Consider the following 25,238-nt stretch of genomic DNA (forward strand, 5'->3'; position numbering starts at 1 on the left):
AATCCTTGGCATTCCTTGGCCCACAGTTGGAGCACTTCAGTCTCTTCCTTTGTTGTCGAATGACCTTGACCCATTTCTGTCTGCGTCCATTTCCCTCTTTTGATAAGAATACCAGTCATATTAGATTAGAGCCCACCTTAATTCAGTTTGGCCTCATCTTAACTAATCACTTCTTTAAAGATCTTCTTTCCAAATAGGATCCCATTCCCGGGACTGGGGATTAGTGCTAAACCACACCTTTTCAGGGATACAAGTCAACCCGTCGCCCTCGGCACTTGCCTCACTGCTTCTTCTTTCCTTTACAATCTCTCTCTGAACACACAGAGGACCCATTCTCCTTGTTTCCACTGTCATTGTCTTTACAGCTCCTGTGATATCTTGCTTGTTCTCTTTCTTACTGTCAAGTTCATAATGGTTAAGTGACTGGGTTCTGGGCCCGAGGACCTGGGCTTCAGCTCTGGGTGGGCCACTCACTAGCTGTGTGGCTTTGGGTAAAGCACATAATCTCTGGTTTCCCATCTGGGAAAGCAGGGATGATAATCAGACCCACCGCCTAAGGTTATTAGAAAGATTACATGAATGAATATGCAACACGTAAAGTGTTAAGAGCAGTACCTCGATTAAACAGGAGCTATAAATTTATTAGTTATTGTGATGATTATTGCTATTGTTATCCCTCACACTCTCCAGGACATTGCTTTGCACAGAGCATCGGTTCACTTTTTGAATTAAAATAGGGCTATTTTATAACCATTCTGTATTTTGGTGAAGAAAAAACCTTAAAGTGAACCTTTTATAGATAGGTTGTGTTTGAGGGAAATCCTGTAAAGATGAGGTCTTCTAGGTGCAGCTAATCCTCAGGGACAAAACTGGAGAGGCAGATTGAGGATAAACTGTAGAGGGCCTTGAACATGAGTCAAAGGAGCTGGATGTTCCGATGAAGGCAGAAGAGAACCCTTGAGAGTGCTGAGCTGGGGGATGACAGTGAACTTTGAGAGATGAGTCTGCAGGAGATGCCTGAGTGATTTAAAGGAGAATAGGGCTCTTTCCAGGATCAGCACCATGTAGTCTAAGTTTCATTCATTCCTCTAAAAATTTCCTTGGGATTTACTACTGTATGTACTTGCCACTTGCTGCATACTGGGGGTACAATGGCATATTATAATATTAATACAGCCCATGTCTTTGTGGATTTTGCTGCCCAATGGGGGCGAGACACGATTTAAATAAGCAGCTACAACAAAGGGTCATGGTAAACACTGCAGAAGACACTGAGGCTGCCTCTCCCTTGTTCATTACACTCATTGCTAGGGGAGCCAGCGATTTGGGTGGGACTGACCCCACTCCCACTCTGGGTTCTGATGAGTGACCCAGGAGTGGCTTTGATAAATGTGAGCCAGTTGTTTCTAACTCTGATGCACATTCCAATTACTTGTGGAGTTCAATGAAATTGTAGACTCCATGACCCCACTCCCAGAGATGACTCGATGGGGGTAGGGCCTTAGAATTGGTAGTGTGTTTTTATACAACCCACCAGGTGAGAATCATATGAAGCCCGAGTTCAGAACCATTGATCTAACCAAGGAGGACACTCTTCCCCTCTTGCTAGAATGTTTTGTTCATGAATTGTCCTGGGGAAGGAGAACGTAGATCTACGGCAGCGTAGCTTATCATTGCCCCTGACCTTCCAGACTGGTTCCAGTGGTTCCAGAATGAACCTTAGTACTTTTGTTAGAAGATTCTGTGGTGTGGTACTCTCTTTCCCCCTGGATGTCAGCAAGGAAACTGTTGCTTGTAATTATCTCAAGGAGTCACAGTCAACCAGATAGAGTCACGGGGTAGAGCCCTGAGCATAGTACGCCTGATGTGCGGACTTTTTAGTTATACCAACCAGCTAAATCCCTTTCAGTGTTTAAGCCAGTTTGAGTTGGGTTACTGTCACTTGGAAATATACAGTAACAGTAAAAGCATCCTAACTGTTTCAAGAGACATATTATGTCAAGTTCAAGATCCTTGACACCAGCGAAAAGACCTGGGAGAGCAGGAGGGGGTGCCAAGGAGAAGGAAGGGACTCTACTTGCAATTAGAGGGACAATGTGACATATTTGAAAAGGTTGCATAGACCTAGGTTTCAGTTCTAATTCTGCCACATACTGTTTCTCTGACCTCTTGTTTCTACATCATTAACTGGGTATAAAAATAGAATCCACCTTCTAGGGTAGCGATGAGTTTAATTGACAATAGTTACGAGACCAGACCAGAACAGTACCTGCTGTTACATTGCAGGTATTCAAAGCATGAGTGTGCTATTGTTCTTATATTAGTAGCTGCTACCAGATAGATGGTGATGAAAAATACCAGGTTCTAGGGTCAGGGACTAAAAAACACATAAGGGGGGATCCACAGGGACTACGCCTTATGGGTGGGGCTCCCAACACCCCACCAGGCTTAGATCTGATTGGGTGCATTCAAACCTGAGGATAGCAGATATTATTATGAATATCTGGAATAGGGAGGGCGGGACAAAAACAGAAGCAAAGGTTGGATGCTTTAAAGGACTCTTTCCGCTGAGTAGAATTAGCTGGATGAATTGCCCTTTCTGTTGTAGGCATGGTTCTACATAAAGAATGGAGAGTTGCCTATCTATAATAGAAACTCCCTCTTTCTTGTATACTGCTGGATAAAAATTGATAAATGTTTGCTATCCAGTTCTTTCTTTTATCAGTTATCAGAAGTAACTTTGTGCCAGGTAAGTCACAATACAGTTGCATGTATCACTACTATCTTTACCTCCACTGAATTCTAGTCATGTCTTCCTAAAAATATATTCTAGTCACTGTGAATGAAATACTATGGTGTCTAATGGAGATTATCAGCAGCACATTTATAAACATGTTCTTACGATGGGTTACTTCTACAGGAGGCAATATAATCTATTATATGCTAATATTTAGTACTCTCAATTTTAGAAGGCATCTTTGCTTTATTCCTAGATTTGGTGGCAACATCCTGTACAAATTCAGTGGCTAAAATTTCTCGGTTGGGGTTAGGCACTAGACTTAGCAAGAGAGATCGTCAGAGGACAGACATCTGGGACCCACCCCAGACCTTCTGGTTCATTCTGTCTATGGCCCTTTGTCCTATGGCTTCAGATGCAATTTAAGCAAATTTAGAGAAATAAAATAGCTAAGTAAAGACAACTTTCTCTTCACTAAACTTTAGCTATTATCCATCCTTGCCTTTTCTAACTTTTAATTTTTCTTTCTTTACTTCACTCTGCTCTACGGAGAAAGTCTTACTTTCTCATACGGGGTATGTGTGATTAACTCATGTTAAGTTTCCCCTCTACCCTCTTGGTATGAATTGCCTTTCCAGCACTTAGTATCCTGGTAAAAGAGCACTTTCTTTGCAATTTACTCTTCTTAGGGACACAAAGTTCTTCTTCCACGTAGGTTTTCTTAGTTCCAGGTTTGGCTTTTGTGCTGAAGAAACCAGATTACCAAAGCAGATGTGAACTTTTAGCTCTTCAGGGCTCCTGTAGCAAAGCACTGCAGGCTGGTGGCCTCATACACCAGAACCCTATTGTGTCACGGTTCTGGAGGACAGACGGCCAACTCAAGGGGCTGCAGGGCCATTCTTCCTTTCTATTCCGTGGCTTTTGGAAGGTGGCTTGACAGCAGTCTTTGGCGTTCTTTGGCTTTAGGCATAACTCAATCTCTGCCTCCCTCCCATCGCTGTCTTCTCTCCGTCTGTCTGTTTGTGTCCAAATTTCCTCTCCTTGTAAGCACACCCAAAGTAACGGATTGGGGCTCACTCTACTCCACTTTGGCCCCATCTTAACTAGTTACATCTTTAAAGATCTTACTTCTGTATAGAATCAAATTCACAGACCAGGGATTAGGACTTGAACATGTTTCTTTTTAGAGTACACTATTCAATCCATTTTTATATTACTCTTCCTGATTTCCTATGCCTGACATGGGGGAGAAAGCATGGGCTTTTGAGTCAGAGAGTCTTGGGTTCAAGATTTTGCAATTCATCTTTATGATCCCGGGCAGCTATTTAGCTTCCCTGGAACTTAATTTTCTCATCTGTAAAAAAGACAGTAACTTAGATCATAGGAATTATTATAAATGTTAAAAAAGATAATATGTAAATCACCCAGCATGGTGCCTCTACCTGTAAGTCCTCAATAGTTTTTAATTTCCTAATCTCTCTCACTCCTCACTTTTGAGGCTTATAACTGAGGTAAAATTATTTCCATAAAATACTGATTATTATAATTTAACCACTCTAACAACTTACACTTTAAATCTTATTCTCAAAAGAATGATGTCTATTTGTCCTTGGGTTTAAATATAAAGTTCACTACATTTATTACTTGCTTCAGAATACCAAGAAAACTGGCAGTTAAGAATTTGCAACTACTGTCAGTAATCTTTGATTAGGCATGGAGGCTAGGAGAGACTCCAGAATATGTGGAATGAGCAAATATTCCATAGTTTTAAAGAAAGAACAATATATGGACCCCCACTTCCTCACTCTACCAAACAACCTAGTGCCAGTTTGACATCAATCCCTGGCAAAATTTTAAAAATACCTTCATTTATGATTTGTGAACATTTAGAAAAGAAAGCAGTGATCACTAGGAATTAGTGTTGATTTACAAGGAGCAGGTCACTTTCTTTTTCTTTTCTTTCTATTTTTATTTTAAAAATGTTTTTAAATCCTGTAATCTCATTAATGCAATAGACTTTGTATATTTTGATGCAGCATAGCATCTCACAAAGTTTTCATGCTATCCTTGTGGCTAAAACATACAGAGAAACATGGGTGGGGTTGTCTATCTTCTATCTTTATCCTTGTTCTGAAGAGATTTTTGATGACTTTAACAATACTTAAAATTTGATAAGATCAGGCTAAAAAAAGGAAGTGAGAAAATTAAGAAAACAAGGTTAGGGGAAAAGATGAAACCATAAGTACGTGGCTGGTGCATGAAACACACCACAGTTTGTATACCTCCTTAATGTGATTTAGAAAATTTTCTGTGAGCTTCCTAAAACCAAGGCAAAGAGAAAACATAATAAATAAAAGTATCTGTAAGAAAAAGAAAAAAACAGTACTGAGAGCAGGGAGAAACTTCCGTGTATCCTTGTAAAGAAGACATACATCATGTAGTAAACAATCTGTTCAGTACATCCTTACATGAAGTGAACGATGAGTTTCAAGGGCTGCTTCTTATGAAGTATTTTAGTGTAGGCCAAAGCCTTGTTGAGCAAAAAATTCTACGGCCAATTGAGATTTTGGAGCCTTGAGAATGCCATCAAGATAAGGAACTCTCTGGAAATCTGGTGACGCTTTTGTCTAGTTAAACAGTTGGTAAAACACTCTAGTGAACCAGTTGGTTTCTAAGACTTATCAAAAGATCACTGATTAATGAATTGATGTCTCTACCACTCTGCTCTATCCTTGGAGACCCAGAATAATCGTCAAGGGAGATGCAAATGAAGACACTCATCAGATTTTTGGATAGTAAGAAATGGATATAGTTAAGTGGTCTTGATAAATAGAATGTTGAGTTAAAGCCCCAAAGGTAAAATGTAGTAGGCATGAATATAAAATAGTGACTTTATGTTAAAAAAGCAACTACTTGTGTTATTATAGAACTGGGGAGACCTTGATTAAAAAACAGACTGTTTGAGCTGGGAGCTTTCGTGATGGCAAACTCAGATGGGCCAATAGTGCAACAGCTTCCAAGGAAACTAAAGCTGCATCTGTAGAAGCATGTGCCCATGAAGAGGTCCACCATTCTCTCTCGTGGCCACAGCACACCAGGAGCACTGGGTTAAATTTTTAAACCATTTTTTTTCCAAGAGAGATATTCATTCAAAGGAGAGTGCCCAGGATGGTGAGAAGTGTAAGGGAAAGTTTTGAGAAACTGTAGAGTGCTTATCCTAGAAAAGAGAAGACAAAACACACATAAAATCTGCCTTCACTGAAGAGATATTAATTGAATGAGAGGATAAGTTCCTCCTCTGTTCATCTAGAAGGAAAAATAAAACCAATGATTGACTATATGGGAAGGTATCAAAGGAAAATACTATAAGCACTAGAGCTAGCCCCCACATAAAACGGTCTTTTGTATGAGTGATGAGCTTCCATTACTGGAGGAACTCAAGTAGAGTCCGAATGGCTGCCAGGAATGTTGCATAGGGTAGTTTGATGAGAGTGAGGGATTGTTCTAGATAACCTCCAACTTCCCTTTCGATGCTGAGATTTCATGAGTCTTCACCTGGAATGGCAGAAATTTCAAGAGTTAAAAAAAAAAAAATTCCACGAGTTACTTAAGAAAGAAAATCAATCTAGTCTCAGACTATTGTTAGTGCCTCAGAAGATCTGCCCCCAAATGACTAAGTTAAAATGACACAAGCAGAAGATGATGAATCACGCTGCTCTTCCTGATGGCCTCTAATGTGCAAAGCCCGAGATCACGGCTGTCGTTCCGAGTGGCGGGACCGGGAGGGAGAACTGAGTGATGAAGGAGACGGCTCTGCAGTGTTTCCAGTTGGAGCTCATGTGTATGTGATTACCTAGCATTCCTTACCAGCTGTTTTTTAACATTAGTCAGACTGATTTAAAACAACCGCCCTCTTTTCATTTATCTCAACAAGCACTGTTTTTTTTTGGAGGGGTAAGCACTTCATTTAAAAGTGGAAGCTTCTCTTAGTTCTTAAGTGCACGTGATGTGACTGTGTGGATATGTGCTTCCCGGAGTCACTGAGAGGCCCAGATGAGGAAATTATTGGGGTTCCATTCTCTCTTATTATTGACCCAGGTCAGTGAGGTTGGGCAGGGGTGTGGTGGTGGGGAAAACCAGCCTCTTCTGTCTGGTCCAGAATAAAGGAAAACCTTGGTATATGGACAAGCCTTTGGACAGGGCCTGTGGAGGGTAAGCCACCGAGACAAATGGCCCCCAACTTCCTTTTCCTGCTCCCAGTGTGAGGGGACTTAGATGGGTGGGTTTTCTCTCCTGAGGCCCCTGGACAAAAGAATGTAATGCTTGAATGAGGCAAAACCCTGCCTGCTGGGTTGGATTCCTGAAATAGAGTGATAACTGATCTAGAAAGGGAATGGGGTCACCAAAGATGAGCATAGATAATTATGCAGGGTCAGTGACCAGAAAGAACAGAAGGAGACCCTGGAGATACTGGATTAACGGATCGAAGAAAGAGCAGAGTCCAAAAGCCCAAGTTCAACAACCAAAGCCAGAGTGGGAATCAGTGGGGTGTCTCGATATTGGAAGCAAGAAGAGATACCAGGTGAAGGCTGTCCGTACAGGTGCTGCTAAAACTTGTAGATTTACCAGGTTGGCTTTTATTATGTCTCACTCAGAGATAGTCTAAAGGCCTAGGACACTGGCCAAGGCCAGAGGCTCCTGGGAGCCTGATCTGCCCGTAGGAGCCTGTTCTCACCTCCAGGGAATCTCCAGGACAGATGGGCCGACTGATGGAGAGAATCTGGTTCCATCAGGGCCAAGAAGATTTGCAAATCATATTCTGTTAGGGGTTGAATTGTGTCCCCCACAAAAAGACATGTTGAAGTCTTAACTCCTGGTGTCTCAGGATGTTGTCTTATTTGGAAATAGGGTCACTGCAGATGGAATTAGTTAAGTTAGGATCACTGCAGATGGAATTAGTCAAGTTAAAATGAGGTCATACTGGAGTAGAGCAGGCCCTTAATCCAATAGGATTGGCATTCTTGTAAGAAGTAAGAAGAGACAGGCACACGTAGGAGAAGAAGGCCCCGTGAAGAGGGAGGCAGAGAGTGGAGTGATGTGGCTACAAGCCGAGGAGCACCAAGAATTATGGCAAACACCCAGAAGCTGGGAAGAGGGAAGGAAGGAGTACCCCTACAGATATCAGAGGGAGCGTTGCCCTGCAGACATCTTGACTTTGGACTTGGCAGCCTCTGGAACTGTGAGACAATGAACTTCTGTTGTTTTAAGCCTCACGGAGGTTCTTTGTTGGGTGGCCTTAGGAAACGAATTTCTATTCCCAATCCCGGTGCAGATTCCTTTGCTGAGAGACCTATGGACACTTCGGTCAGTCATCACTCTGTCCCAATAGTTAATTCCGTTGCAGAAAGAGCCTCGCCAGCCTGTCCCCTTCCCCTCCCCTTCATTGGCAGTTCAGCTATTGGGGGTGCACCCAGGGGGCACCAGGGACATGAGGGAGCTAAGGGAGGTGGGGTTTGCCTTTGGCATGTCCTTGTGCTCTCTCTTCCCTCAGATGGAATGGGTGAGACCTGTGTATCTTCCCCATACCCTGGGGAAATTGACACATCTTTCCTAGTCTCTAAGGCTATGCCATCAGCCTAATATTAATAGAATTCTGATCAGATACTTCCTGAAATCATTCTCATGCTTTTAATTTCTAACAACTTATAGTCACATTTTACTATTTCTATCAGTCACCAGTGAATGTTCTTAACCTTTTGTAAGCAGATTATTCCACCTGATTCTTTCTTAATTCCTTTGCATATGAAGGTGCAACACTCCAGACCTTAGGAGGAGCTCACGTGCACACATTAACTCCTCATCTTGTTATTCATGATTTTTCTTTTCTTTTCTGGGTCTATTGTCTCTACTGTTGGATCAAAGCCCATTCTAATCACAACTGTGCACATAATACTATGTTTTAAATGACTTTGATTCTAAAGTAATCTACTCATGTATGGAATTATTCAGTTTTTTTCTTCAACAAAACTTGAGCACCTTCATTATGTGCATTTGGTGATCTTGCATATATTATCTCATTTAATCTGTACAACGGCTGTGAAGATAGGTATTAGTACTTGAGATGGTTAATTTCATGAATCAGTATGGCTTGGTTATGGTGTCTAGTTGTTTGGTCAAGCAAGCACTGGTCTGATTGTTACTGTGAGAGTATTACATAGATGGATTTGCATCTATAATAATTTGATTGCACCTGCCTCTGATTGCATCTACAATCAACAAAAGAGATTGCCCTTTGCAATGTTGGGAGTTTCCTCATCCAATCAGTTGGACATGCTGAATGGTAGAATTGAGGATTTTAGATCAGAAAGAAGAATTTCTGCCTCAGCTTTGGTCAGCTAGCTTCCCTGGGGGATGTGGACTTGCCAACTTCAAAATCACTTCTATCAGCTTGTGATCTTTCCTATGGAATTCAGACTTGTCAGTCAGTACTCAAGGTTGTGTGAGCCAATTTGTCATAAATTTCTTTATATATATATATGTATCACACACAAGAGGCATGTGAACACACACTTATGTATCTTATCGGTTCTGTTTCTCTGGAGAACCCTAATACATTACTCCACCTTAATAGATAGTCAATTTACACTGAGGTTTAAGGAGAATATGAATCTTGTCCAAGTTCACACAGCAAGTCAAAATTTGAAACTGAGTCTTGTAACTCCAGATCTAATGCTCACTTTTTGTGGACACTACTGACTTTATCAACTAGCAATATATGTAAATTGCTGTCTCAGACTGTTCTGACTAGGCATTGGGTCTTACTTAACTTTTTCTTCTTAATTATAGGACCAAGCTGCTTTTTTTTTTTTTTTTTTTTTTAATAAGGTTGAGCAACTTTTCATGTTTTTTTTGGCTATTTGTATATCTTTTTTGGAGAATGTCTGTTCAAGCCTTTTGCCTATTTTTAAAATTGGTTGTCTTTACATTGTTGAGTTGTAAGAGTTCTTTATATATTGTGGATACTTGAATACTAGAACTTATCATATACATGATTTGCAAATATTTTCTCCCATTCTGTAGGCTATCTTTTCACTTTCTTGATAGTGTCCTTTGATGCACAAAGCACACATTTTTAATCATACATTAGTGCTAGAGAGGATTTGTGACAGTTTTGCATGAACCTCTCTCTAAGTGGAAGACACTGGGGCCCTGAGAGAAGGTGAGGCCCCAGGTCATTCCCATGCTGGATGGGAAGCGCTGGTCACCATTCTAACATTTAGAATCTGTTAACATTCCAGAAATGCTCAAATAGCTTAGGGAAAAAGCCACCACTTCTCCTGTCATGATTCCTTTATCACTCAAAGGAACATTCTGGTTTGACCACTCCACAGAACTCCCTGTAAACAGCTGCTGTAATGGCAAGGACCACGCCTTTTAGGTAGTGGGTGCTCAATGGATTTTGTGTTGAGTCTGTAGTGTCAGTTGCCTTGATAGGCTTGAGGTAAAGGGGTTAGGAGGTTCCTGTGGTGGCAAGAGAGCCCAGAGCTTCAGTTTTCGGGACCATCCCCAGGACTGGGAAACTCAGTGTTCAATTCCCACACCAGAAGAAGGAAGAGGAAACAAGCTTTTTTGGTCCAGACCAACAACAGCTCAGGACCCAAGATGCCAGTAGCACCAAAGAATCAGAATTCTGATGTGCTGTCCAAGGATGATGTCCCATCCAAGGAACAAGTAATTCATCTTTCCCACTGAGAGTGAACCACCCCTGAGCATCTGCCAAAAGTGACCGGTGCTTGCAGGTTCTAGCGCCTGCCCAGTGCACCTCCACCCCTGCCTAGAAAAAAAAATCAGTGTAGAGCCCCATATCACATCACTCAATAAAATAAATCTCAGATGGAGTAAAATCTAAAATGCAAAAAAAAAAAAAAAAAAGAAAGCATAGTTGTACATAGAAAATTTAAGCTAAAGTTTATACAATGTTGGCTGTAGGTAGTCTTTGTAAATACATACCAAAAATAGAAACCATAAAGAAAAATGGGCTACATTCAATTAAATAAAATTTAGAAATGTCTGTGACCCCAAACATGATATTAACAAAATGCAGAGGCAAAATGGGAAAAATATTTGCAATATGCATGGCAGAAAAAGAGGCAAAAATCATTAATTTATAAAGCATCTTACAAAAGAAGAAATACAAAAACCAGAAAGTGGAGAAAAAATTAAATATAATTTGGTAATCAAAGAAATTCAAAGGAAAACAGAGATAATTTTCTGCCAATAAAACTGACAAAGGTCAAAAGCAAAAGAAAAAGCCTAGTGTTGTAGAGAGTTTGGATAAACTCTGGTACAGCCTTTATGCAGGCCATTCTGGAAATACATATTAAAAGTCTTTTAAAAATATGCATCACTTTTAGTCTAGTAATTATACTTATAGAAATGTATTCTAAGGAAATAATTATGTATGCAGAGAAGTGGTTACAAGAATGTTCATTAAAGCACTGTTTAAAATAGCTAAGTAATGTAAAAATGTAAATGTCCAGAAATAAGAAATTGTTTAAATAAATAAAGTATTTTATATTCATATAGTGGAATGCTATGCAATTTTTAGAATTACATTATGTTTGAATATTGTTGAAAGTAGCTTTAATGGGAATTATTGGAGTTATTCTGAAGTCAAATCTGCTCTGGTTAATACTTCTTTCCTCTTAATCTCAAGGATCAGACACTTGTACTGTCCCATATCATCTTGCACATCACAAGGTCACCAAGCTGATAACTTTCACTTTCCATTTCCTTAGAACTTTTTACGTCCACTTTTCCTGCAGTTGGTATAAAGGCTTTATGCATGCAAGCATTGTCTGATGTTTTTTACCCCTTGCTGGTTTCTGCACATGGGCCTTGACCTCTAAATATGGGCATGGCCCCAGTTCTCTGTTCCTGGACCTATTCATTTTCCTATCTACACTCACTCCCTTGATAATCTCTTCTGGTCTAATGTCTCTAACACCAACTATATGCTGACTCCCAAATTGATTTCTCCTGCCTACACCTCTTTCCGGGACCAGGACTAACATATCCAACTATTGACTCCGCATCTCCACTTGGATGGCTGATCAGGTATCTCAAGCTCAAAGGTCTAAAGCTGAATTCCTAATTTCTCCTACCGCAGATCCACTCTTCCCACAATGCTCCCCTTTCCATTAAATGATAACTCTGTTCTTTCAGGTTCCAGGGACAAAAGCCTTGGAGACATCCTCCACTCTTCTTCTCTCACACCCTATGTATAAACTGCCCCATATCCTAAAGCTTCATCTTCAAAGTCTGTGCAGAATTGGGCCACCTCTTACCACTGCATCTCCTCCCTCTGGTCCAAGCCAGTATCTCCTGGAGTTTTGTAAGAATCTCCTTGTTGGTCTTTCCATTTCCTCTATAATCTATTCTATAATCTATAATCTATTCTCAACAAAGTGATCCTCCAAAACCTAAGTCATATCATGTCAGTCTTCTGCCGAAACTCTTCAATAGTTTTCCAGCCCCCTCAGAGGAAAATTCAAGGACTTTCCATGAGCCATAAGGCCCTCTATGGTCCTGCCGTCAGCTGTATTTCCGACCTAATCTCCCATTACTTTTCTTCTTACTCTGTTCCACTCACGTTGGCCTCCATACTGTTCCTAAAGCATGACCGAGCCGTTACCACATTTGGGCCACAGCTGGAATGTCCTTCCCTGATTACTTAAGTAACTCTCTCTCTCCCTCCCTGAATTAGCTCCCTGGGGTTGCTGTAATCAAGTTCCACACCCTGGGTGGCTTAAGACAACAGAATCACAGTTCAGAAGGCTAGAAGTTGGGTGTGACAAGACCATGCTCCTTCTGAAACCTGTAGGAGAGAATCCTTTGCCTCTTCTGGTTTCTGGTGTTTGTTGGCAATCGTTGGTACTCTCTGGTTTCTAGATGTGTCTACTTGTATCTTCACATGGCCGTGTACCCTACGTCTAAATTTCCTCTTCTTATAAGGACCCCAGTCCTTATTATGGTCCACCATAATCCAGTGTGTCCTCGTCTTAACTAATCACATCTTAAAGACCCTGTTTCCAAATAATGTCACCTCCACAGGACCGGCAGTCAGGACTCTGACATCGCTTTTTGGGGAACACAAATAACACTCCCCTACTTCAGGTGTTTGTTCAAAATTCACCTTACCTTTTGCTGAGACCTTTCCCGACCATGCTATTTAAAACCACAGTCTCCCTTACCCCTTCACTGCTCATCCTCCTTCTTTGCTTTCTTTCCCTCTGGAGTCCCTATTGCCAATTAACATACTTACTTTTTATTGTCTATTTCCTCCAACAAGAATAAAAGCTTCATGAAGACAGAGATTTTTCCTGTTCTGTTCACTGCTGTTCCTAAATGCCAAGAATGGTGCCTGGCACAGAGTAGATACTCAATAAATATCTGTCGTTGAATGAATCTGCTGATGCTGTATCTGAGGAAATGCTAAGGTGTTGCCCTTGATGCTAAGATGATGAGCAAAGCTCAAAGCTGGTTGGAAACTTTTAAGTGCTCGTGGATGGATGAGTGCGGTGATATCATAAGATGCCCAGAGGTAACAAGAGAAAGGTAAGATGAGACCTCTGAGGCTCAATTAGGGATGAAGGATGCTCGTCAACTCTCTTCTGATTATGTTCCTGTCACTTGACATGGGATGTAGCTTGTTATGATGATGGAAGGTAGGGTGCTGAAACTCGGAGAAGATTGTGAAATATTGTAATGGGAGATGGTTCACAATTTCCCCCTTAGAGCTAGGTGGGAGACACTCATGGAGAAGATATTTATCGCATCATTTAAAAATCCTAAGAATATGTGTATCCTACCCTTTTCCATGTTATTTATATTACTCATTACTTCAAGACTATTCTAGGGGTGTTAACCCTGGCAAAAAATATTGGTTAACTTATTCAAAATATATTTAATTTTAAAAGAACTGTGTAAAACACCATAAAAATGGTAATCCTATTTATTTAGGAAAAAACCTATGCCTTCTGTCATCTCTCTAAAGATACATATGTCAAGAAAGTTTAATGGACAGATATGCACCAACGTCCTAATGGGATATTGGGACTATGTTTTTAATTATTTTCCTTTTGTTTTTCTTTATCTCTAATTTATAACGTTCTAGAGTGAATATATTTTGCTCTTATAATAAAAGAGAATTGTAAACATGGGTGAGGAGTTATTAGGCTGTGTGAAGGTATGGGTAGAGTCTAGGCAGTGATCTTGGAGTCCTAACGTTGGAAATGACTTTGAGGTTGTAAGACCGACCTCCGCAATATCCTTGCCAAGTTGTTTCTGCTTGTCTGTCGCCAATGGCAGGGGGCTTGCTGCCTTCTGAGACAGCCCATTTCATATAGTGTTTGCTGATGACTTCTGCATATTGGAATTTCTGCCCTTTCGATTCATAGATTCTGGATTTTTAGTATTACCTCCTAATTGATCTTCCTTCCTCCACTCTTGCCCCTCTATTATCTGTCCTTAACAAAGTGATCCTCCAAAAACTGAAGTTCGTTATCATGTTGCCCTTCTGCTCAAAACCCACCAATGGCTTTCCAAGATCCTTCAGAGGGAAAGTCAAGGACCTTCCATGAGTTACAAGGCCCTATGTCATCGAATCCATCTTCTACATGAAAACCAGTGCCTTTAATTATTACTTATGATTTTGAGACCTATCACCTTCTTGGGCACTTCATTCTGGACATTCCCTTTAGCTTTTAATTTTTTCTCATGGTGTTTGGCTAATTGAGCTGAACACAGCTTTTCTGACATTGCTGAATATCAAAGAGGTGAGAATGATGTTTCCTTCTTTTTTTCTGGCCACTTCTATTAATTCAGCTCAAGATTTAATTGTCTTTTTTTTTTTTTTGATGACTTTTTGACAGTGCAAAAGAAAAGAACATGTTGTTCTTTCTGACTTATTCATTCTTCCTGACTACTAGAATTTTCCATTTTGAGATATATATATATATAGTTTCAGTCTAATGTCTAATGTGAGGGGAAATGAAGGAGAGAAAGAAAGCTTAAAGAGGATTTGATGCTAGGGACTAAACCTTAGGAAAAATCTAGGCTCTTGGCACTAAGAGAAGCATCAACAACATAAGTAAAACTTCCGGTTCTTTGCATTTTTATGGGCATAGTCTCCCTTTAATTTAATAAAAATAAATTGTTGTCTGTGAAAGGAGCACCGTGGAAGTCTCTGTTAGCAACGATGGAAAACAAGAGAGTAGGAATTGAAGATACAGTCTCCTTTCTCATGAACTGTATTGTCTAACGCAACTACATGTCTGAAACAGACAATCTTATATAACAGCTCAAGAGAGGACAAACTCTACTATAAAGTAAACCATAGGCACAGGGTTTCAGGGGATTGGTAAATCGAGGGGAGATGAGAATGCACTGGGGCTTGTATTCCATTCAATAAACATCTTTTTGAATACCTGGTCTCTGCTAACGACTGTGCCGAATAAATCACCGATCTTACCCTAGACATCTGGGGTTCAGTGGAATTCAAAATTAAGCAATTACAACCATTTGTAAAGACTGGCACCAGTGCTCATGATAACACCCTAAAAATGTGGCATAGAGCATGACTTTTCTGTAAACCTATAACTTCTCTAATAAAAAAAAAAGTGGCATACAAAATGACATATTCACCATGACCTCAACTGTGTAAAAAGTTCCTAAAAGAAGATTAGGAGGGAATCTGTTGAAATTAAATAATCACGTCAGGGTGGTTGCAATTAAAATAATCACGTCAGGGTGGTGGAATTATGGGTGGTCCCCTGCTTCCCCACCTAGACTTTATACTTTTATGTACTTACCAACTTTCTATAGTGAAAGGTATCATCACGTTTTACAGCCATTAAAAATAGAGTTAATCCTCCCCACCCGCCCCCCCATTTTACTGAAAATTTGTCTCTCTGGATAATAGAGGCTTTATCCCAAATCCTGAGATCTTTATTCAGCCTTTATTCTGATTAAGCTTCATGGCTTTTGATCACCCTTTCTTTCTTAACACACCCTTGACTTCCATGCATTTGCACTCGTCTAGTTTTTTCAAGTCTCGCCTTTGTCCTTGTCCCTCTAACTTTGTGTTTCTATGGCTCTGTCCTCCGCCCTTACTTCTCTCCGGATCTGCTCTGCGCACACACAGAATTCTACTCTGAAAAACTGCACAGATGAGGAAACAGAGGGTAACATACTGCGTGCTTTATAGATAATAACTCTTTAAAGCTCTGGATGTTTCCAGAGAGTTAAAATATATGAAGCACCCAGCCTGGTGCTCTGCCTGCAATAGCTGCTCCAGAAATGTTCCTTCCTTTCTCTTTCCCTCTTTCCTCCATTTCTGCCATCTGCATGAATGCAGAATGACGAACTTCAGGGCGTATCGTCTGCAGTTCTTATTATATATCTCTATTAAGGACCCGATTACTCTATTTTGGTTGCCATCAAAGCCAAAGATTGCCATCAAAATGTCTATTTATGCAAACAGAATGGAATACTTTATTGATCCACCAATTAGTCGTGTTCTACTATTTTGGTCTAGTCTCAGCTTTTGTGAGTTTCTTCTGCTGTTAGCAGGATGTCAGGAAATAAACAAATAAAATAAATGTATTAGGTGGGAATAAAACAGCAGCAAAAGGGATTAGTAAAATTACTTAGTGTCACTTTTCTCATTTTTCTCATACCTGTTTTAGTTGTGTCTCTGCTGCTGATGGAATTTGAGGATAGTGGAATCCTGGAATCTTTGCCCCAGAGAATTGGAAGAAATTATGATTTATCTTGCCAGAGGTTAGTATTCTCTTACCACCTTGATAAACATTGGCATTAAAGTGAGAAGCATGTTGCAGAGTGGAGAGTGTTTTGGATTTGGGATCTTTCTATCTGGATTTGCATTCAGACTATGTAAAAGCAGGAAAATAATTTCTACTTCAGAGGGTTAGCATGAGAGTGAAATCAGTTAACATCTATGGAATCATTTTTTTTTTCTTTAAAACTCTAGGAATGTCAGTCATTATTATTTCTTAGGCAGAAACCAAATCATCCAGAAATATCCATCTCCAGCCTTGCTTGATATAGTTAAATATTTATTTTGTGCTCCACCATGCTTGCCCTTTAGGCAATAGCAATAAAAAGTAAAAGAGAAATTATTTTTTTTATAAATTAGCAGCCAATGAGCCTTAGCTACTATATCTTTTGTCACTTACCTTAGTGCCTGGCTTATAGTGGAAGTTCAATAAATGTTTATTGAATGAGTAGTGAATAAAATAGATTATTCTCCCCTTGGGAAAGGAGTAAAATCACGGTTATTTTTTAACACAGGGACAACCAAAATCCACTGACCATTCTTGGAAAGTAACAGTGAAGTTCTGATCAAGTAAGGGCTGGAGCTCTCTGAACACTGTGTACAATATATGTGATTAGATTTCGGGTTGGCTTCTATTAGCTCCAACCAATCTCTATTTATTAATTAATTAACTCTAGCATTTACTGAGTACGTTGTTGTTCACGAAGCACTTTCATTTCAATATCTCCTTTAACCATATGGAGTTCTATTAATCCTACATTATAGATGGGGAAATAAGAAATTAAGTACCATGTTTAAGATTACATGGATGTAAGAAGCAGGATCTGGCTGTGAACTCAGGTCCTTTGGATCTCAGCCCAGGGCGTCATGATCTAGAGCTCCTCCTTCCACAGCTGCTGCTAATGTGGTACTTGACTGTGTTATCTCCGAGTTTCCCCAGGGCCGAGGATGAGGCACCGGGAGGCAGTTTGGTTTTGGAGGTGCGGAGGGGGAAACTGGCTGTTCTACAATTGCTTGCTGAGCCATCTGCTCTCTCTTCCTCTTCAGAAATGATGCATTTGTTACTGTGGGCTGCTTTTGCCGAATATTTGGATTATGTCACTTTCTCTGTATGTCACATGTGGGGCATTTGGTGATATGCAACTCAGCCTACATTTGGTTTCCCTACGTAATGTGATCGGTGCACGCACATTTGCTTTCATTTCAGTGTCTGAACAATTTTAATGTCATTTAGGCAAAAGTCACATGGCTGTGCAACAATAGAAGCCTTCACATTTCCAACTTCCCTTTTTGTGTAATGCTAATAGAAAGTGGCAGAAAAAATCCGTCACACACGCACACCCGCGCAACAAAAACAAACCAAAGAAGCCTATTGATTAACTAACACGCTGGTCAACCACATTGCTCACTGTTTTGTACAAGGAGCAACAATTGTGTATTAGGGTTTGTCTGTTACTTTACAATTTAGTATCCAAACCTATTCATATGTGGTAGTAATTATTAACAATTATTCTGGAACAATTTGTAAGTGAACCAGTGGTTGAAAGGCTTATGTGTGGGTGGGAGAATTAATTTTTATCACTCTAGGCATATTTGGTAAGATGATTAGGAATCAACAGACTTGGGTTAGCACTGTGGATAATTTGCTTTAGACCTTGGGGAAGTAATTTCACCTCCTTAGGCCACAGTTGTCCCATCTATAAAATCATGGGAGCAAAAGATCTCTGATAATTCTAGTTCTGTGTTTCTATGATTAACTGATTTTGCGATATATAAAAAGTAGGGGTGACATGCCTGGGGCATATTTTCTGAGTGTAGGGAAAAGCTCCAAACATTCTATTTTTCTATTAGTGAGTAAAAAGGAGAATTTATAAGAGCGCTGTCAGGCTGTGCAGATATCTCCAGACATGGATAGAATTTGCTTATTTGCTTATTATTTAAATATAAAGCCTATGTGAAACAACATTTTGGTAAACAAAAGACTGGAAAAATTTGGTTCTGAGAATTTAATGCCTTCTTGGTTTATTAGTTAGGGTATACACAACTCCCCAAACCTTAATGGGTAATAGCTTTTCTAAGATTGGATTTATTGATTAATGATTTCTTCATTCTTCAAATATCCAGTGAGAACTTACCATGAGCCAGTCCCTGTGCTTAATGCTGAAGGTTCAAGGATGAATTTAATTCATTACTTGACCGTAGAGCTTTCCAGACTTGATGATAAAGCAGGTCTATAAACAGAGTACAAGTGCAACAATTAAAGGACTGTACAAATTAACACATTTGGCAAGGAAGACGGACAGAATAACCTTGCCAGAAAAGGCCGAGGAAGAAAAGATGATCTTATGGGTGAGATTATTTCTGGTGGAAATAGTATATGATGGGGAAAAGGCATGGAAGGATAGTCTAAGCCAAGGGAACAGTAGGTCAGAAGATTAAGAGGTGAGAAAATGCATGGAATATTGGGCAGTAACAAGTGGTGTAGTGTAGACAGAGCCTGCATGAGATGTTGATGAGGATGGAGAGACAGGTGAGAACCCAATTGTGAAGACTCTTGATGCCAATCTAAAGAGTTTAAATTTCATTCTGTATCTCTCTAAGGACTTTCAGCAGAAGTATGGCACAGACAGCTTTGGGTCCACCAGTGGTGCTTCCTTACAGACAAGATTCTGGCATGTTCACTGAAGAAGTCTGGGCCAGTTGACTGTAGACCTATAAGCTTACATTAGGCACTGAATTTATTTCTTAATGGCCGGCTTTTAGGAAAACTGTCTAGTTGTTTAAGGTGAGCTCTTGGCCATTAAGCAGGGAAAGTCTCAATAGTTGTGGTGGTGGTAGTGCCTGTCTGATGGGACTGGATAAGAAGGGGGGATTTTGTTTCAACCCATGTAGTGGGAATAGTGTAAATGAGGTGAGGGCAAGGGTTCAAAATGGAGGCAGAGCCTGGAGGAATTCCCTAAGCCAAACCGAAGACAGAGATGGCAGCATCCGAGGGGGCTCCTGTGCATAGAGCATTAGGGACTAAAGCCAAGTGAATGATTCTTGAACAGGGTTAATCTGGAAGTCCAGAAGACATAGTTTTCTCAGGCTGGGACTAGATCAGAGAATGGGTATCAGTTCTTAGCACTTTCAAGAGTTTGGGGGAGAACTGTCTGATTGCTTAGCCCTTGGTCACTTCCATGGCAGTTGTGCGTGCCTTCTGGGTTGTGATCTTTTCACAGATGGTGGGTGCAATTGGCCACCTGGAGGTTTGGCCGCTTCCCTGAGCAAGCATAATTACTGTATGGAAAATGAAGGAGATGTTAGTTGTCTTTTGTCTACCCAGCAACTCTTTCTGGTAAATGTATCCCACTTCTGCTTTGAGAAACTACTCCATACCAATTAAATGTTGAAACTCTTCTTTCCCTTGCCAAGTGGCTGGTATAGATATCAAGTGAGGCCAATCATATTGTCTTTTCCTAGAATATGAATCTTAAGGGGAATATTCCAAGGATGTGAAACCATTGGATGGGGCTGAGTCATTTATTCCCTTTTCAATGCTCTATTAATGAGATGTTTGGAGCTGTACTGGTTCCAAGTGCAGTCCTTTGAATAGATGACTCTGTTTTTCCTTATTTTTTTTTTTTTTATTAGAGCAGGTATAAGTTTACAGAAAAATCCTGCAGAAAGTACACAGTTCCCATATTCTCCCCCAAGTTTTCCCTATTATAACATTTTGCATTAGTGTGCTGAGTTTATGATTCTTAACCAATAAATTACTTTCTCTTGGGCGCCTAAGATGCTGAGAGTTGGTTTATGTGCTATGACAAAAGAGTCCAAGTATTGGAGAAATTGGTACCAGTAGTCCCCCAAGTCTTATAAATTCTCCTCAAGATTTCCAGTGTCCAATGTCAGAATCCTACTCTTTTTTGATCACTGTTAAACACACATAGTGAGGGTATAAATTCAATAGAAGTTGTAAGTCAGAAACCTATAAATCAATCTCTTAAATTTGCTTTTTGGTGAGCTCTTAAATTTTCTCTACTTGCTTCCCTTTCTTCCCCTCCCTTCCTCTCCCATTCTCTTTTCTTTCCTTACCCTTCCCTTCCCTTCCTTTCAGTTGGTTAGAACCTTGGGGGCTTTTAGGGTTTGGGCCAAGAAGATAGTGATGGCCCAGGAGGCTACCAGGCTAGTGGAGCCCCTACACACACACACACACAGATCAATATATAAATATATAAATATATATGTGTGCATATATATATATATATCTTAGTTCTGTTTGCTGAAAGGACCTAGAACCAATGATACCCAGTAATAATGAGCACACTTACCTCCCACCACTTGGTTTCTAAATACTAATCTCTACTAAAAGAAATCAAGGCTCTTTGAGAAATGACTGATTAGAGAAATGACTGATTCCAAGGCTGGGAAGGGACTCCCATTCTGGGACAATTTGAGTATCAAAATAAATAATGACTGCAACTAATTATAATCCTTTGAATAAAATAGAAACCTGTGAGCCCCATATTGGCTAAATGAATAAATGAATAAATAAATGAACAGGGGAAAGGAAACGCTCTTCCTTATGGTGGAATGCCAACTAATAATTGTAGAAAGAATTATGTAATTAAAAGGCCACCATTTCACAATTATTGAAAAGAAAGGACACAGCAATGTTAGGCACTACTAGTTGGAATTTACCCTTGTCAGTCATTTTGGAAAAAATATGGCATTGTTAATGGGCTCAGTAGTCCAACTACTGGACATAAATTCCTACAAAGGCAGAAAGAAATTATGTACAAGTATGTAGTAGAAGGTTGAAGCTAAACTTGACTTCCTTCCTGCAGAGAACGGAGAAATGAAATGTACTGGATAGATACTAAGGAATACTATGCAGTTATATAAAGCACTAAACTGAATATATACAGCATTGGCTTATATAAATGTCATATACATAGTAGGTGTGGAATGGTATCTCATTGTGATTCTGATTAGCATTTCACTAATGCCTTTCAACATTCTCTTTTCATATTTGGTTTTTGACAGTTTGATTATGCTTTGTCTTTGTGTGGATCTCTTTGGGTTTATCCTACCTGGGTTCTTTGAGTTTCTTGGATGTGTTGATTATTGCTTTTGGCCAGTATTTCTTCAAATATTCTTTCAATGCCATTCTCTCCCTCCTATCTTTCTGGTACTCTCATTTCACAGGTGTCATTATGTAAATGTTGATATGTTTGGTGTTATTTCACAGGTCTCTGAGGCTCTGTTCATTTATCTCCATTCTTTTTTCTTTCAGTTCCTCAAACTGGATAATCTCAGTTGACTTTATTTCAAGTGCACTGAATGTTTCTTCTGCTGTCTCAACTCTGCTATTAGCTCCCTGGACTGAATTTTTCATTTCAGTTATCTTCCTTTTCAGAGCCACAATTTCTATTTAAGACTTTTATATTTTCTATCTTTTTATTGATACTATCTATTTGATGAGAAATCTTGCCATACTTTTCTTTAGATTTTTGGATATGGTTCTCTTTAGTTCTTTGAGCATATTTGTATTAGCTTATTATAAGGTCTTTGTCTAGGAAGTTCAATGCCTGGGCTTCCTTAGGACAATTTCTAGTGATTGTTTTTCCCCTGTGTATGGACTATACTTTCCTGATTTTTGTATGTCTCATTTTTTTTGTTGTTGTTGAGAACAGAACACTTTAAATAGCACAGCGTGGCAACTCTGGAAATCAAATTCCCCAATCCCTCAGGGTTTGTTATTGTTGTTTGTTGTTGTTTTTGCTGTTTGTTTGTTTAGTGACTTTCCTGAGCTGATTCTGTAAAGTCTGTATTCTTTGTAGTGTGCATCCATTGAAGTCTCTTCTCTGTTAGCTTCCTGTGCAGGTAATATTGGACAGAGATTTCCTTAAATGCCTTGTACAAATAATTCTCTTAGCCTTTGCCAAGAGGCTTTGTGTGTGTGCTGGGCACACCTTCAACACTCAGCAAGTTTATGACTCTGCCTTAGCCTTCATTTTCTCCATGCGTAGAGCCTCAAGGTCACAGGTAACAGATGCCTTCCCAGGTCTTTCCTGGCCGTGTACATCCCTCTGTACATGCACCTGGCCTTCTGGATTCCCAGGAACACATCGATGGTTTTCAAAGCTCCTTATGGTCATCTCATTCTCTAGCTTTTCCTTTTAAGTTTTTTGGTTAGTCTCTCTCTTACTCCAATTCTGTGGACACCACAGGCAGCTGCTTTGTTAAGCAATGGCTGCTGATTGTTTTTGAAACATCCCTTAAGGAAAAGGCTGTTCTCACTGAGCAAGCTCTAAGGCAAGTCACAAGAGGATGAATGTTGTGAGTGGGATATACCAGGGAAACTGCCAGACAGGACAAATAGCTTCCGTTCTCTGGGGCTGGAGCTTTTGGAGAGCTCTAAACCTGTCACACACACACCCACTTTCCAACCCGTGGCTGCTAGCGTGTTGGTCTTCAAGGCTACCATGGAGCTGGAAGAGAAGGGTGGAAATAGGGCAAAACTCACTGTTCATCTCAAGATTCAGCCATTTTTCTTGAATAAATGCTCCTTGGATTGTTGCACATCTTTTATTAATTTCCAGAGTTCTGAAAAAGTTTATTTTGACATTTTTTTTTTTTTTTGGTCAGTATTCTTGGTGCTTTTACAGAGGAGCAGATTTTCAGTGGTCCTTATTCTGTCGTTCTGGAAATCAGTCTCTCTCAAATGCTTTTTAAAAATCCACTGAAATACCCATGGTTTTTCTCTTTTAGTTACTGGTCTGGTGAATTACAAAGATAGATTTCCTTTGCATTCCTGGGGGGAAATCCATACAATTATGGTGTATAATATTTAAAATAAAATATATTTGTAGTTCAATGAGGTGATATTTCATTTAGAATTTCTGTATTTATGTTTGTAGAGGTACCAGGTCAACAGTTTTATTTTCTTGTTCTGACCTTATCCAGTTTTGAAAGCTAGAGTATACCAATTTTGGAAAGTGAGTTATGCAGATTTATTTAATTTTGTATATTTTTGATGAAACTTGTATAAGATAGATTTTTCCTTGAAAGTTTGACAAATTGCATGTGTGCAATCAACTGAACCAGGCAATATCAGGGGGATATGCCTTTGATTATGAGTTTTCTTTAAACTCTCTCTTCTTTCTGCATTCATTTAGAGAATGCAATTTTTAGGAAATGATTATTAAAAGAAATATCTCTGATTATTTCAGTTTCCTTAATTGTTATTGGTGAGAATTGAGTTTCTCCTTCTTTTGTCATGATTCAATTTTTTTTTTCCCTTTTTATGGCTCTCCGGTCCTCTTTCATGGAAACCCAGGTTTTTGCATCTGAACAAAAATATCATGCAAAAATTTTTAACAACATCTTCTGCTTCCTGCAGGAGATTATTTTCGGTAAATTGCTTTTTCTTTTGGTTTAAGATGATAGAATTCCATCCTTCTTCTGCATTATTTTTTATAGGCCTCATGTTGAGTACTTTTTTTTTTTTTTTAGTTTACTCTTTTTCAAATGAGAGAGTTGTCTATACAGTAGGTTTTACAAATGAGAGATTCAGTGGTTTCTCCATGTCTCTGGCTCTTCTAACTACTCTATGTCAAATTTCTTCACAGATCTCCAATTGTTAGGGTAATCCTGAGTCCAGGTATCAGTGTTTATGCAGTTTGGTTCTGCTTACTTTGATCCTAGAGGTGGAGTATCCTCCCTGTAGTTTTCCAATGCTCTGAACCAATGGAGTAAATTACGAAGCATAGCTTCTCGAATGAGCTGTACTGTACCAGGGCTTTTTTCTTTTGTACCCAACTACAATCCTTTTCTCAAGATTTCCATTCCAGCATCCCTGTTAGTTACCTTTTTAAATAAAATACCCTTTCAAACTTTTAACAATCATTTCCTAGAAGCTGCATTCTCTAAATGAATGTAGAAAGAAGAGAGAGTTGAAAGAAAATCATAAAAAGGAATATCATAATAGCAAAGAGATGGCTGCTCAGGAATCTGATTGGCCCTGACCCTAATTTTCTAAGCCAGGGTTAAGATCATGAATGAGATACAAGTATCTTCGTATGTTGTTTCATGTTGTTTGGACTTTTTGTTGTTGTTATTAATTTGAAGCAGAAGGAAGTCATTGTAGTTTCTTTCAATCCAGCTCCATCACTCTTATGATAGTGAAAATTCCTCCCAGATTCTGGCAACCAGCTTGTCTACTTGTCTCAGTTTTCAGAGTTGTTTTTAATTTTGGTAATTTTACTGGGCTGCAGGAAGTAACTGCGTCAGAGGTTGCTAGTTTGATTCCATTTTTAAAAGGAATTCCATTGCAAATGAATTTAAATATAATTTTTCAAGTTATGTTAAGAATAATTGAGTTTTGCTTTGGAATTCCTTTAACCTACAGATTAATCTAGGAAGGTTTTTAATCTTGATAATATTTATTCTTTCTTTTTGAGAATTTTTATTCACAATCTAACAAACTTTAGCGTTTCTTTAAAACATCTTTATTTTATGTTTTTGTTGTTTGTATGATTAAATTAGTTTAATTTATGACTGCTTTTAATAATCTAGAAATGGTATAGAGGAATACTATGGATTATATATTTATATTATCACTGTCTGCTTTGCTGAATTATTTTAATAACTGATAGT

This window comes from Choloepus didactylus, chromosome 10, assembly GCF_015220235.1.
Source record: "Choloepus didactylus isolate mChoDid1 chromosome 10, mChoDid1.pri, whole genome shotgun sequence".
Classification (NCBI taxonomy): domain Eukaryota; kingdom Metazoa; phylum Chordata; class Mammalia; order Pilosa; family Megalonychidae; genus Choloepus; species Choloepus didactylus.